Genomic DNA, 11,466 nt, shown 5'->3' on the forward strand with positions numbered 1-11,466 from the left:
GCCCGGATGGCGGCGGGCCCGGCGTCCCTCCCTGCCTCCCCCCGCGGCCCCGGGCGCGCCGACGGGCCCGGCCCGCACTCACCGTGAGCGGCGGCGCTGCGTGCGGGCGGCGCGGCGGGCGCTGGCTGCGGCCGTGCGTGCGTGTGCCCGCGCCTGCGTGCGGAGGTGCGCGCCTGTGCGTGGGTGCGTGCGCGGCCCCGCGGGCACGGGACGGGACGGGAGGGGGCAGCCGCTCCGCGCCGGCCGCACCGCACAACTGCGCACCGACCGCCGTGACGTCACTTCCGCCCTGCCGGGGAGGGGGGAGGTCACGTGCGCGGAAGGCCGCGGGGCACGTGACCGCGCTGGCCAGCGGCCATGGCGGGCGGGGTCGGCGGCGGCCCGGCCCCCGGCGCGGGGCCAGCGGCGGCAGCGGCTGCGGCAATCTCCGCAGTTAATGCGCCCACCCTGATAAAGAAAAATATTGCGCTGAAATAGATCAGTGCAGTGTTTTAACTACACGTCTCAGTATCCCAGGGAGGCTGCTCCCCGCCTTGATGGGCTTTGGCTTGCTGCATAATTCCATTAAACCACTTGCCAGCACAGCTCGCTGTCACTTTTCGCAGCATTAGTTTCAGATGCATAATGCAAACCAATTGCCATGTGGAACAACAGCTTACGGTGCAGAAACTGAGGCTGTCTAACACAATTCTGGAAGTTCCATCTAGTTTTCACATCTATTTTTTGAAAGAAAAATCCCACTTCCATGGAAACCTCTCCCAGGTCCTATGAAAAACATGTTTCGGAAACTAAAGAACGTTTTAACCCACTTCTTTCAGAGGTGGTGCAGTCCCCCTCCTGGAAGGATTAGGGGCCCTCTGCCAGCCTGGCACACGAGCTGAGGAAACAGCAGCAGAGCCGGGAGTGTGAACTGAAACTTCGGCAAGAGATGGATGGATTAAACAGCGCCTCCAAGAGTGCCAGTACCCCAGGAAGGCAGTCCTGCGACTGTGGGAACACCTCCGGAAAATCTCTTGCTTTCCCAATAGTTTTTGTTTGCTCAGCAGGCAAACCCAGGAAACTTTTTGAGACATTTGAACTGTACTAAACTATGTACAAAACTCAAACAGAAGAGCACGGCAAATTAAAACAGATATGATTTATAAGAGAGCTTTCTAATTCTCCATCCTCCAAATGATGGAGGCAAGCCAACCCTACAACTCTTAGAGCTGCCTAGCTCTGTGAAGGTCATGATTTGATCCTCAGACAAAACACTCAGAACTCCCATCTCAAGAGATCTGGAACTGGCCTCCTGAGAAAGCACTGAGTACCTGCTGAGGGCAGGGCAAGGCAGCACTGTATGGCAGGGGAATTTAGCCCAGAGCCCGTGGGCATTACTGAACATGCAGCAAAAGAGACCCGAGTGACAGCCGTGCAGGATTTGTACTGCTGGTGCTCAAAACCACACATGTGGAGCTACACACTTGTGGCAAAGGCCCAAGCCAAGCCAACGCTCACACTGCCCAACAACTGCAAAGGAAGCATAACTTTGTAACATCTGGACAGAGAGCATTTGTCCTGAAAAGTCAGTACAAACAGCACCACTGTCTCCAGCCTGTTCCTGATGGGCACCACGACCAACACTACCAGAGCGTGGGCTGCTGGCAGGACAGCAAATACATCAGCGATTGGTCCTGGGTTGCACAAGAATGCATAAACCAGAGAGAGTCATACTGGCATCAAACACAGATGAGTGGTGAGAGGCAAGAGGTGAGTGGCCCAGTGTCCTGTCCCTGGTGAGACCTGCTGATGTAGCAAACGGCCAGCCCGGGCAGACAAATGTGGATAAACCAACATCTCCTCCAATCCCAAAGGGACAACAATGAAAGATACCAGATCAGCCTTTGCTTACAGAAGGTTAGCAAAGTCCCCAGTACAACCAGTGGAGCCCTGGCCAGCACACAGCCCACACAGATGAGCCTGGCATCCAGAGGGATGTTACACCCCTGAGGTTACAGGAGGTCTTAGAAATGAGGTGAGCTCAGGTTTCACTGATGTTTCCCTCACTTAGGGGTGTGCAATACCATTGACACCCTCACGAGTTATCCCACTGTGCATTACTATTAAAACCACAGGGGTGCTAGTCTTTATGCCAGACAGAATTCTGCAAACTATTGTAAGTTCAACTGTAAGTTCAAACTTGTCTCCTGGTGTAATTCTGTACATCATAGCAGAAAATATTCCAGCCCAAACAAAAATCTGATACCAAAGAGATGACAAAGCAACAATCTGAACTCTTACATCCTGGCAGCACATACAGAAGGCAATCTCTGTCTGGTTTGTGCAATTATTAGTCTCATTTATTAACTATAGATCAACTGTATGGTGCACAACCCCTGTCAACCAGTCAAATACACACATATAAATGTGGCTGGAAAAAATTACAGTAAAATGGATATTATTTTTAAAAACTAATAAAACTGAAGATCATCTGATACCTCCCTTGTGCAGTGTCATAGTTTCAGTAGTAAAATGTAGAGGTGATAATGTTCTCTATAGGAGAAATGCAAATTGATTCTCAGCTTGCTGACATGTATGACAGGTAGGGCAGCTTGCTCTTTTCTAATTATCCTCAAATGTCTCCCTCCCATAGTAATACACTTTCCACAAATGTGAGCTGACATTCGTCCCTCATGCTGGTCACTCGCAGAGGAATACTGCAATTAATGGCAGCTACAGTACGAGAAGAATGGTACTGTTAGTGTCTCAGCAGGAATGAGCATGATGGTGACTCAGAAATACTGTGTCCAGCACTACCATGCAACTCATCTCTGGGTGTGGTTTGTTTGGGTAAGAGGAGAGAGACCTGTCTGGGGGATGAGAGGTCATCGCTGCTGTAATGGCACCAAAAAACTGCTTGGACACTGCAGTCTATCTGTTGGAGGGGACTCAATTTGTTGTAATAAGGATGTGAAAACAAAGGCACTGCAGGGAATGATACCATCTACAATGAGATGATACTTGCTGCAAAATGATTTCCTGTGTTTGGTGGGATATTCCATAATATTTGAAGCACCCAACACCCCACCCCTCACTATTCTGCATTGCAAAGAATTTCCTCTGCTATTGTCTGTCTCACTTGGAATTGCTTGGACTGCTCTGGAACCCTGTGCATCTCCAGTCCCCTCGGGGGTGCCTGAAGAGGCAGATCACTGCCTTGGATCCGTTCACCCGGTGCCAATAGAACCTACTGCACTACTCTGACATTTTTATCCAGGTAACAGTCTTGTATGAAACAAATAGAGAATTACTTACTGTCTTCTTAATACTTTGTGTGGTGTTTTTTGGTGGTTTTGAATTGCACTGTCTGTGTATTTTAAACCCATGGTACAAATTCTAAAGGAAAGCAAAACTTGCTGGCCTGCAATTAAGAACATGCAGTGGAGATGTGGGGGTCATGTTAACCCAGGATATATTTTCATTGCTTGTTTATATTGTTCAGCACTCTCAAATGGCCCTGTATTAAAAAAAAATATCCCTAAGAACTGGCAAAAAGGTAATGGAAAAGTAGATTTTAGGCAGTTTTGATTGTCCTCAATAAGACTGGTGAATGCTATAAAAGTACTCACAAGAATTTCTCATTTTTATCTTCTTCCATTCCTACCCCTTTCTTCACCAGCCAGGAGTTCTTCTCATGCTTTTCCTTCTTACTTTTTTCCAAAAGCTTAAAATGCCATCTCTTTAGGCCTTCTCATTCTCCTTCATTAAAAGCCTTCAAAAATGTATGTTTTGATCAAACACTTTGGGTGGCAAACACAATTCAAAGGGTGGCATACAGAAGGAGAAATGTGCACATGCATTCTGATTTTCTGAGAACCTCACTGACATATCAACCATACGAAAACACCTCAGAGTGTTGTTATTATCCCTCACTCTTGCCCTTTCTCAGGAGTGGACACATTCCCTTCTTATACGAGTTTAATTTCTGTATGGAACACATGCTTCCCTCTAATGTAAAGTCCCTCACAGCTATCTTCATCAGGTACACAAAAGCCTCTGCAAATAACAGTCCATGTGCACACCAGCTGTGGCACAATTCTAGCTCACATCAGACATGATTTATTACTCAGCAGAACCATTGCTTTTGATTCCGTTTTATGGGCATCAGAGGTATTTTCACTCAGCATACCTCCTTCATGCCCAGCTAACATAAAGTGTGCTGTGCTGCAGCACTCCCTTCTCCATGATGCACAGGGGTTGTTAACAGGCACTCAGCTTGGCTCTTAATTCCAAAGCACAACATGATAAAAGTAAGTAATACAGGTAGTTAATTAACCAGACAAAACACTAGTTCCATCAGAGTGAGGATTGAAAATGTGTGACAGAAAACATGGTGAGAACTTCATAATGATCCCTAACATCCAAAAGCCAGGAATTCGAAAATTAAAGACAGAAAATTAAACAGATTTTGGAATGTATATAAATATCGCTGTCTCATAAATAGCTGGACCTTACTCTGTTACTACACAGATTAATAAATCTATGAGGTAGAATCCTTGATTTACTGGTTAGATTTGTTTTGCCCTGATTGGACACACAGCATTGTGTGCTATTGATAAACGTGTGGACAACTTTTGTAGACAAACTGTATAGTTGCTCAAAAGTTGAGTAAATAATAAGGAAACACATATTTCATATGTTTCTGTTGTGAGAGCTTACAATAAGGACCAGTGCCTTGTGGCATTTAGTGAGGCTTTACAAATGTTGTGACTTATTCTAATGATGCAAATCATCAGCTACATCTCTGCTGAATATTTTTGACAGCACTGTAATAATCTCCTTTAGTTTCAAAAGCAGAGGAGAGACACTTCCCAGAGCTACAGGCCATTAGCAGTTGTTCTGGCAGAGTGAACACCTGCTCTGTTTTTATAGTGCTCTAAGCCACCATGAGCCTCTACAAACAAAACTGGCAAATTCTTTTGTTAGAATTTAATAATAAAAATCCAACATAGAACTAGTTAGCTCCACTCCCAAGTTCAAGATAAGTAAACTACTACAGATAAATGTTTAACATCATTCAATCTTGTATCAGTAGAAATTTGACAATTCCCAGAGAGTGTTACGGAATACTACATCCAATTTTCCCCTGTATTTGCCAGAATCAGGAGTAAGAACAATAGCACTTAGAAAAGGAAGCTAATTTGTATTCCCTGTCACTGACCTATTGCTGTTTATTTGATGCCAATGCTTTGCAAAAGACAAGAGAAGTAAGGTTAATTCAGTGCTGTGAAGAAAGAAAGATAATGTTATAATTTTGCTATATTAAACAAAAAAACCCTATTAATTTATGCTTCCTTTTTCATTTTTTCACTGCTAAAGTGAATGAGTATATTTGATCTTATTTTTTATTAAAGTCACGATGCCTCTTTTCTCTTTATTTCTCCAGACACCTCAACAAAAAAATTACTTAAAGCAGCACAAAGTTAGGAGCATTACAAAATCTGCTGCAGACAGATCCCAGCCTTTATAGCCTGTTTTCCAGGCACCTGGGAACCAGGTAACAGGACTCCTGCAGGAATCACCCAAAATTATTTGCTTCACTTCAGGTGTCTATCTGCAAAAATTAGGATTATTTCCAAGAATGTGGAAGGGAAAAAAGAAAATATGAATATTTTTTAGTATTTCTAAGTTTTAAGCATGTCTCAAATAACTGGTATTTCTCGTTAATAGTACATCATTTTTGCACAGGAATGGAACAGTTTAACTTTGGTTAAACAAACCTGCAAGAACTTTTCTGTTGCTTTTGTTTCTTTAAATTTACGTCCTGTTGTGAGTGGGCTATGTTCCAGAATTCATGGGTATAACCAGTGACCTTTTAGGCAGGGTAAGTGTTGGAAAGACAAGTTTCTCTGTGGAATAGACCATGGAAACACTAAGTCCTGCCACCCCAAATACAGACTGTGTACAAGAGCGCTCAGCAACTCCTGCTGCAAGGGTGAACCCTGGCAGCTGCATGCCAGTGCAGCCCTGGGCAGGCTGGGCACAGCCAGCACCACAGCATCTGACAGGAGCCAGAGAAAGCTAAAGTGGCAGTAAGGACAAGCTTTAGGATCATGGCCAGAATGAACTTCTCTGGCCAAGTGCAAACTGGGAGGGACTAGATGCTGAGTAAAGGAACTGTCTTTGTTTAATTCCTCCTGTGCCCCAGGAAATGGACCTTTGTGTGTTCTTTGGAAAAGAAAAGGGCCACTTCATTCCCCACTTCATTTGCAGTTTCTCCTAATGAAAAACAACTGACAAGATTCCAATACAGACCACTTACTCTGATCAAACCCAAACGCTATATTATTGATGTTTAATTCCACAGGAAGTGGTGTTCTGGGGATGTAAGGTGGATGGGGTAGAAATGGGAAAGAGGCTAAGATTGCAAGGGGTGGGATTTGAGAGATTTGGGGAAATGGCTTTGTTGAAAAAGCTCTGCATCCTTACTCTGCAAAGCTTTTAAATACCTGTTTAATGTTAACCATATGTGCAGGTCTCACAGGGGAGTCCTTCTGCCATTCTCCTTCTCTCTGTTTCTGTCCCCACCGCTTGTCCCCAGTCTGCACTGGACCCAAGCAGAGGCAGTAAGGCATCAGGTGTCATTCCATGCTGGAGCAGCAGGCTGGTGCTGCCCAGTCAGCTGGTGATGGCTCAGCAGCCATCATCATCATCATCATCATCATCATCATCATCATGGCCAGCAGCATGTAGGAGTTCTCATGGACCAAACTGTGCTAAATGCACACAGAAACGTCAGCAAATTCCAGTTTCCAGCTACGAATTTTAGGACATCTAGATTGCGCATATGAGAGATAAAAGTTCTCAGAAGATTAAAAGTTGGCCAAATTTGGGATAATTTTTAGTAAGACAACAAAAAGCTATGTCTGTGACAGCAAGGTATTGTCCATGCCCTGTTCCCAGACTTGCTGAAAAAGCTGTAAGGATCCTGTCCACGAAGGCAAACTGTTCTTTTCTGCCATAGCCACATTTTTGGCCACAATTGAAAAAAGTTAGTTGAAACTACTAAAGAAATCGCTGGAATGTGAATTGGGCCAAATGACATTCAACCTGAGTGGCCTCAACTTGGCAACATTATAAGAAGTTGAAAAATAAAGACTTATAATGGGATGTGCCATTGCCAGACAATGTTCATGACGTGCCTGTGCACGTATGCCTGTACAGACCCCCACACAGCTGTATTATACACAGATGTACTACAGTGCTTCTGCATCACTGAAGATTTCTTAAACAGAAATATCCCCAAATAATTATGTATCCTGACAGTAAAATCGTAAGAAGACAAGAGTTGGACATTTCAAGGATGTTAAAATTGTAGCAAAAAATGTTCAGAGTGGCTGTGAAGTTAAATGGGTAGTTGCTATTTACAAATATGATGATTACATGTAGTTACCATGGAAACTTGAGATGGAAAATAAAAAGTGAGTTTAGCTTCATCTTGAAACTGCCCTGATTGGGAGGAGAACAATAGCTGACATTCCTCCAGCAGGAGACTAATCGCCCCTCTTAGAATGTACAGTATGTTTTCTGTATTTTTAGCTACTATGCAAAGCTTTAAACCTGCAACCAACTGAAGATAAGGCTCAGATAAGGGACACATCTGTTGTTAAGAATCACAGCACAGTATGATTTATTCTTTTTCCTATGCTATTTACTGAAACACTCATGGTTCAACATTTTCTCTTCTAAGACTACTTCCAGTGATTTTGGGTCCCATCTAAGTCCATAGCCTGGTGATTCTCCCCAAGTATATTTTTTCATTATCTGTGTTTCTGCTTTGACAAGATAATGAGAGAAGCATGCTCTAAGGATGTGACTCATTTCCATCAAAAAGAGCTTCCTGAGAACCATGAAAGAGGCAGGGAGACGACAACTGGCCCTGCAAAGTTTTAGGACAATTCTAAATGTGAATCGATTGCTGGTTAATAAAATAATACATACAATAATAACTGAACAGGTTATTCCTAAATAAAATTTGTACCCAGTGAGATGGCAGTGAGCACTAAAGCTGGAAGTCAGAAGACTGCACAGACGGTACCATCTGTCTGTCTCTTGGGAATCATTCTGGTGCTGAAAAAGCCCTTGTGAGACAGATGCTCAGAGCCATGGAAGTGTTTGCTAACAGACACACCTGCTCCACCTAGCAGTGCTGTGCTGGATCCGAGTGCCAGCCAGGTATCTGCACACAAGGGGAGCTGGGATATTCAGTGTACCACACGTGGAAATCAGCGAGTGCAAGGTCTTGCTACCAAAGTTTGGAAGTGCCATTAAAGACATGATTCAAAGAAGGGCAGCAGACCAAGAGCTGTGGGCATATGGATGGACACTGAAACTTTAGGATGAGTCTTTCAATTTCTTTGATACTACCTTTTCTTCTTTATACACTAAATTTGTTCCTTTTGTTATCTACAGCAGCTTACAAGTCACATAGAGTCTAATTTACATCAGCTACAATTGTTGCCTATTTAATTGTAAGTGTTGTTCTTGCTGCATGGAAACAATGTTTGCAGAGCTGCTGAACGTGTATTTTTCTTCTTTTGGGGGACAAACTCCTTTCCAAAAGCTGTAGTACTTGACAACTGAATGCCTTTGGCTTTTTCACTTTTCAAAGTGTTTTTAAAGTTCTTCCAAATTATTAAAATTAACAACAGTGAGACATTGCAGTAAGACCCTTTCAGATGGTAATGATTGTACACGTCTGCTCTGATGGATACCTGGCTCAATCAAAAACACATTTGAAGCACTTTAATGCAGAAACATCCACTAAGATTAATAAACTCAGCTTGCGAGTTTCTAGTCCAAGTGCTTATAATGGGGGAGCCAAAAGTCTTGAGTAGTTACTGAAGAAAAGGAAATGACAATTATCTGCCAGACATTTCCATGATATTTTGAAGAGAAATTGAACACTCAGTGTTCTTTGCACTTCCTCTGTTCAGTGATTTCCATTTGCTGATCAATATATTCCACTTGGAAAGTTCAGGCAATCCACCTAAATGCTGACACTTACATGACAATAATAAGGCCCTACAGAGAATCTTTTTCTTCCAAAACTACTGCCAGAACTGTATTAGAATTAGGAGAACATGATAGTCACAAAAATGACTAAACAGCTCTTCCTTGTGTTCCATCTCTGTCAACCTTGTGCCTAAAACTTTCTTTGGTCCCCGATGCTGCCAGGCCTGGTGGCACGCATGGACAAGCCTCTGTTCTTGTAACACCATTCCCAACAGCAGGAATGAGCTAATTGTTGGACATTAGCCCCACGGCTGGGATGTAAGCGAGCACAGGGAAACTGAACTTAGCTATGTCTGGCTTGGACAACATTGAATAAATTTCCCTTATCAGTGCAAAGCCTGAGCCACCAAATTAGTGGCCTCCCTCTCATTTTTAATCACCAATCTCATGTTACCTAATCTAAACACACCCTTTATCAGGTAAGCATATTCCCCCCACACCACATTCTGCATTGCTTTTTTCTTACTGTTGAGTAATATCCAGGGAAGTACCAGATATTGAAACTCCATTCAGTAGGGATATTTCTCACTATTTGTTCAGGTCCAGAAAACATTTTTATGATGAAGTTAGGCTACCCTTAATGAAATAGCTCATGTTTCATAGCCCTCTACCACAGGAAAATAGAGTTCTCAGTCGATGTCTTTGTTTGCCATGTGGTATTTTGCATTGTGGCTGTTTAGTGAATAAGCAAAGAGAGACACTTCACTGAGACTGATCCATACGACATTATTTACATAAAAATACTGTGTTGCTTGTCTTGATATAAGCAATGTTTTCAACTGCATTCTCTGATACTCGATGTTAAACTACCACCCCGAATTAAGACTATTTCCAGTCTTCATGGTGCCTTGGATTTTACATTTCAATTTCTGAATTTGCTAACAGATATGTTAAACATCTCAAGCAGAAACTCTTCCTACAGCTATGGAGCTAAGTAGTGCCTAGAGTACAATTCATTCTACCAAGTAAAATATGTCACATTTCAAGATAAAAACAGAACATTCCTGCTTTTCCAGAGGCTTCATGTGAATAACTAATGTGTAAAGTCTGCAATTGTAACAAGAAAGCTGGTATATCAACCAACATTTTTTATGCTTTTTCAAACCTCTGGAGTACGTAATGCTGATATCAGTCTTTGCTTTCTGTTCTTTTCCAGTCTAGGTACGTGCTGCTGGTTTCAGCAAACTTCTGCAGGAAGGCGTAATCCTTCACACTTGTGTGCAGATGCTGGGTGCTCTCATCAATCTTAACACTGGGGGTGTCTGTTAGCAAGTGCTGCTTTCTGTGGGGGCTTTGACCTTAAATTCTTTGTGACTTTCTGATGCTTGTAGTTTTTTTGGGATATCCAGACTTTGTAAACTGGTCTTGGCATGAAAGTAGTACCTAACTTCCATAAATTGAATTCTGGACTAGGTGACTCTTTGGTTGCTGTATCAGAATTGCTTTGCTGGTGGGCTAACGGTACGTGTTCAACCCTGCCTGTCTCTACTGAAATTTTACTTTTCAGCATAGGCAGTTTACAGGATTTAACAGCTGCTCTCTTTCTACAAACTCAGCTTTCTAAAATTATAAGGTTGGATGCTAAACTTTAGACAAAACTATTTCACTTGCTTTTCCTACTATCAGTCTAAGAAGGTATCTAGTCACAAAAAAAAATATTACAAATATTGATCGTACAACAGTAAGACTTAAATTTCTTTTGAGAGACAAAAACATAATCAAATAAAGACAATTCTGTAGCACCATATATTGATGGAATGTGGCTTACAAATATCCTTAAACTTCTGTAAACAGTTTACTGAGAAACTGAAGGCAGTCAATCCAATGAAAATAAGTAATGCATACAATAAGCTATTCACAGCTCTGTATTGCTTTGCCCTTCAGAGTCTTGCATTTGGGCATAGGGACAACGCTTGTTGTGGAATCTGTGTTACTTGGTGTTTCTTAATGACTATATAAAGCTCTTCTAAACTGGATTATGTCTGGTATTCTTTCTAACATCCTTCTTCCCTCATGTAACCCATACCTGAGGGGGGACATAGGACAAAGCTCAGAAACATCTCTGAGAAACTTCAATTTTGTTTGAAAAGGAAAAAAAAAATAAACAGAATGAATTAATAACTGAGTATCATGAACTCCCTGCATTTCTGCAAGTATCCAGAAAATACCAGATACACCCTTTCTAAACAAGCTCTGGGTTTGTGACCTTGTGGTACAAGTCTAATCAGTTCCATGGAATTTCCCCTGCACTTTCCTCCCAATTCAGCTGGCTGACCTCAGCGTCACAGTTTTTTTTCTCTGCCAGTGCAGAAGCTTTCCACAGCAAAGATTAAGAACAAAACAAACCCTTTGAAAGTGAGATCCTCATGACAGACACGGTGGCTGCAGCCCCACTGCTCTTGGTTCATGCTT

General features: G+C 42.7%; 1 long non-coding RNA gene across 2 annotated transcripts; it reads left to right on the top strand.

Annotated features, from left to right (window-relative positions):
- Positions 1 to 402: 402 nt before the first annotated feature.
- Positions 403 to 11,030, top strand: LOC116448606. 2 transcript variants are annotated; one of them, XR_004242059.1, is made up of 3 exons: positions 403 to 2,014; positions 2,633 to 3,256; positions 5,426 to 11,030. It is a non-coding gene; the product is annotated as an uncharacterized LOC116448606 (long non-coding RNA). The 2 variants fall into 2 exon arrangements; XR_004242058.1 differs by having other exon boundaries at positions 2,633 to 11,030.
- Positions 11,031 to 11,466: the final 436 nt, after the last annotated feature.

This window comes from Corvus moneduloides, chromosome 10 (genome assembly GCF_009650955.1).
Source record: "Corvus moneduloides isolate bCorMon1 chromosome 10, bCorMon1.pri, whole genome shotgun sequence".
NCBI classification, from domain to species: Eukaryota; Metazoa; Chordata; class Aves; order Passeriformes; family Corvidae; genus Corvus; species Corvus moneduloides.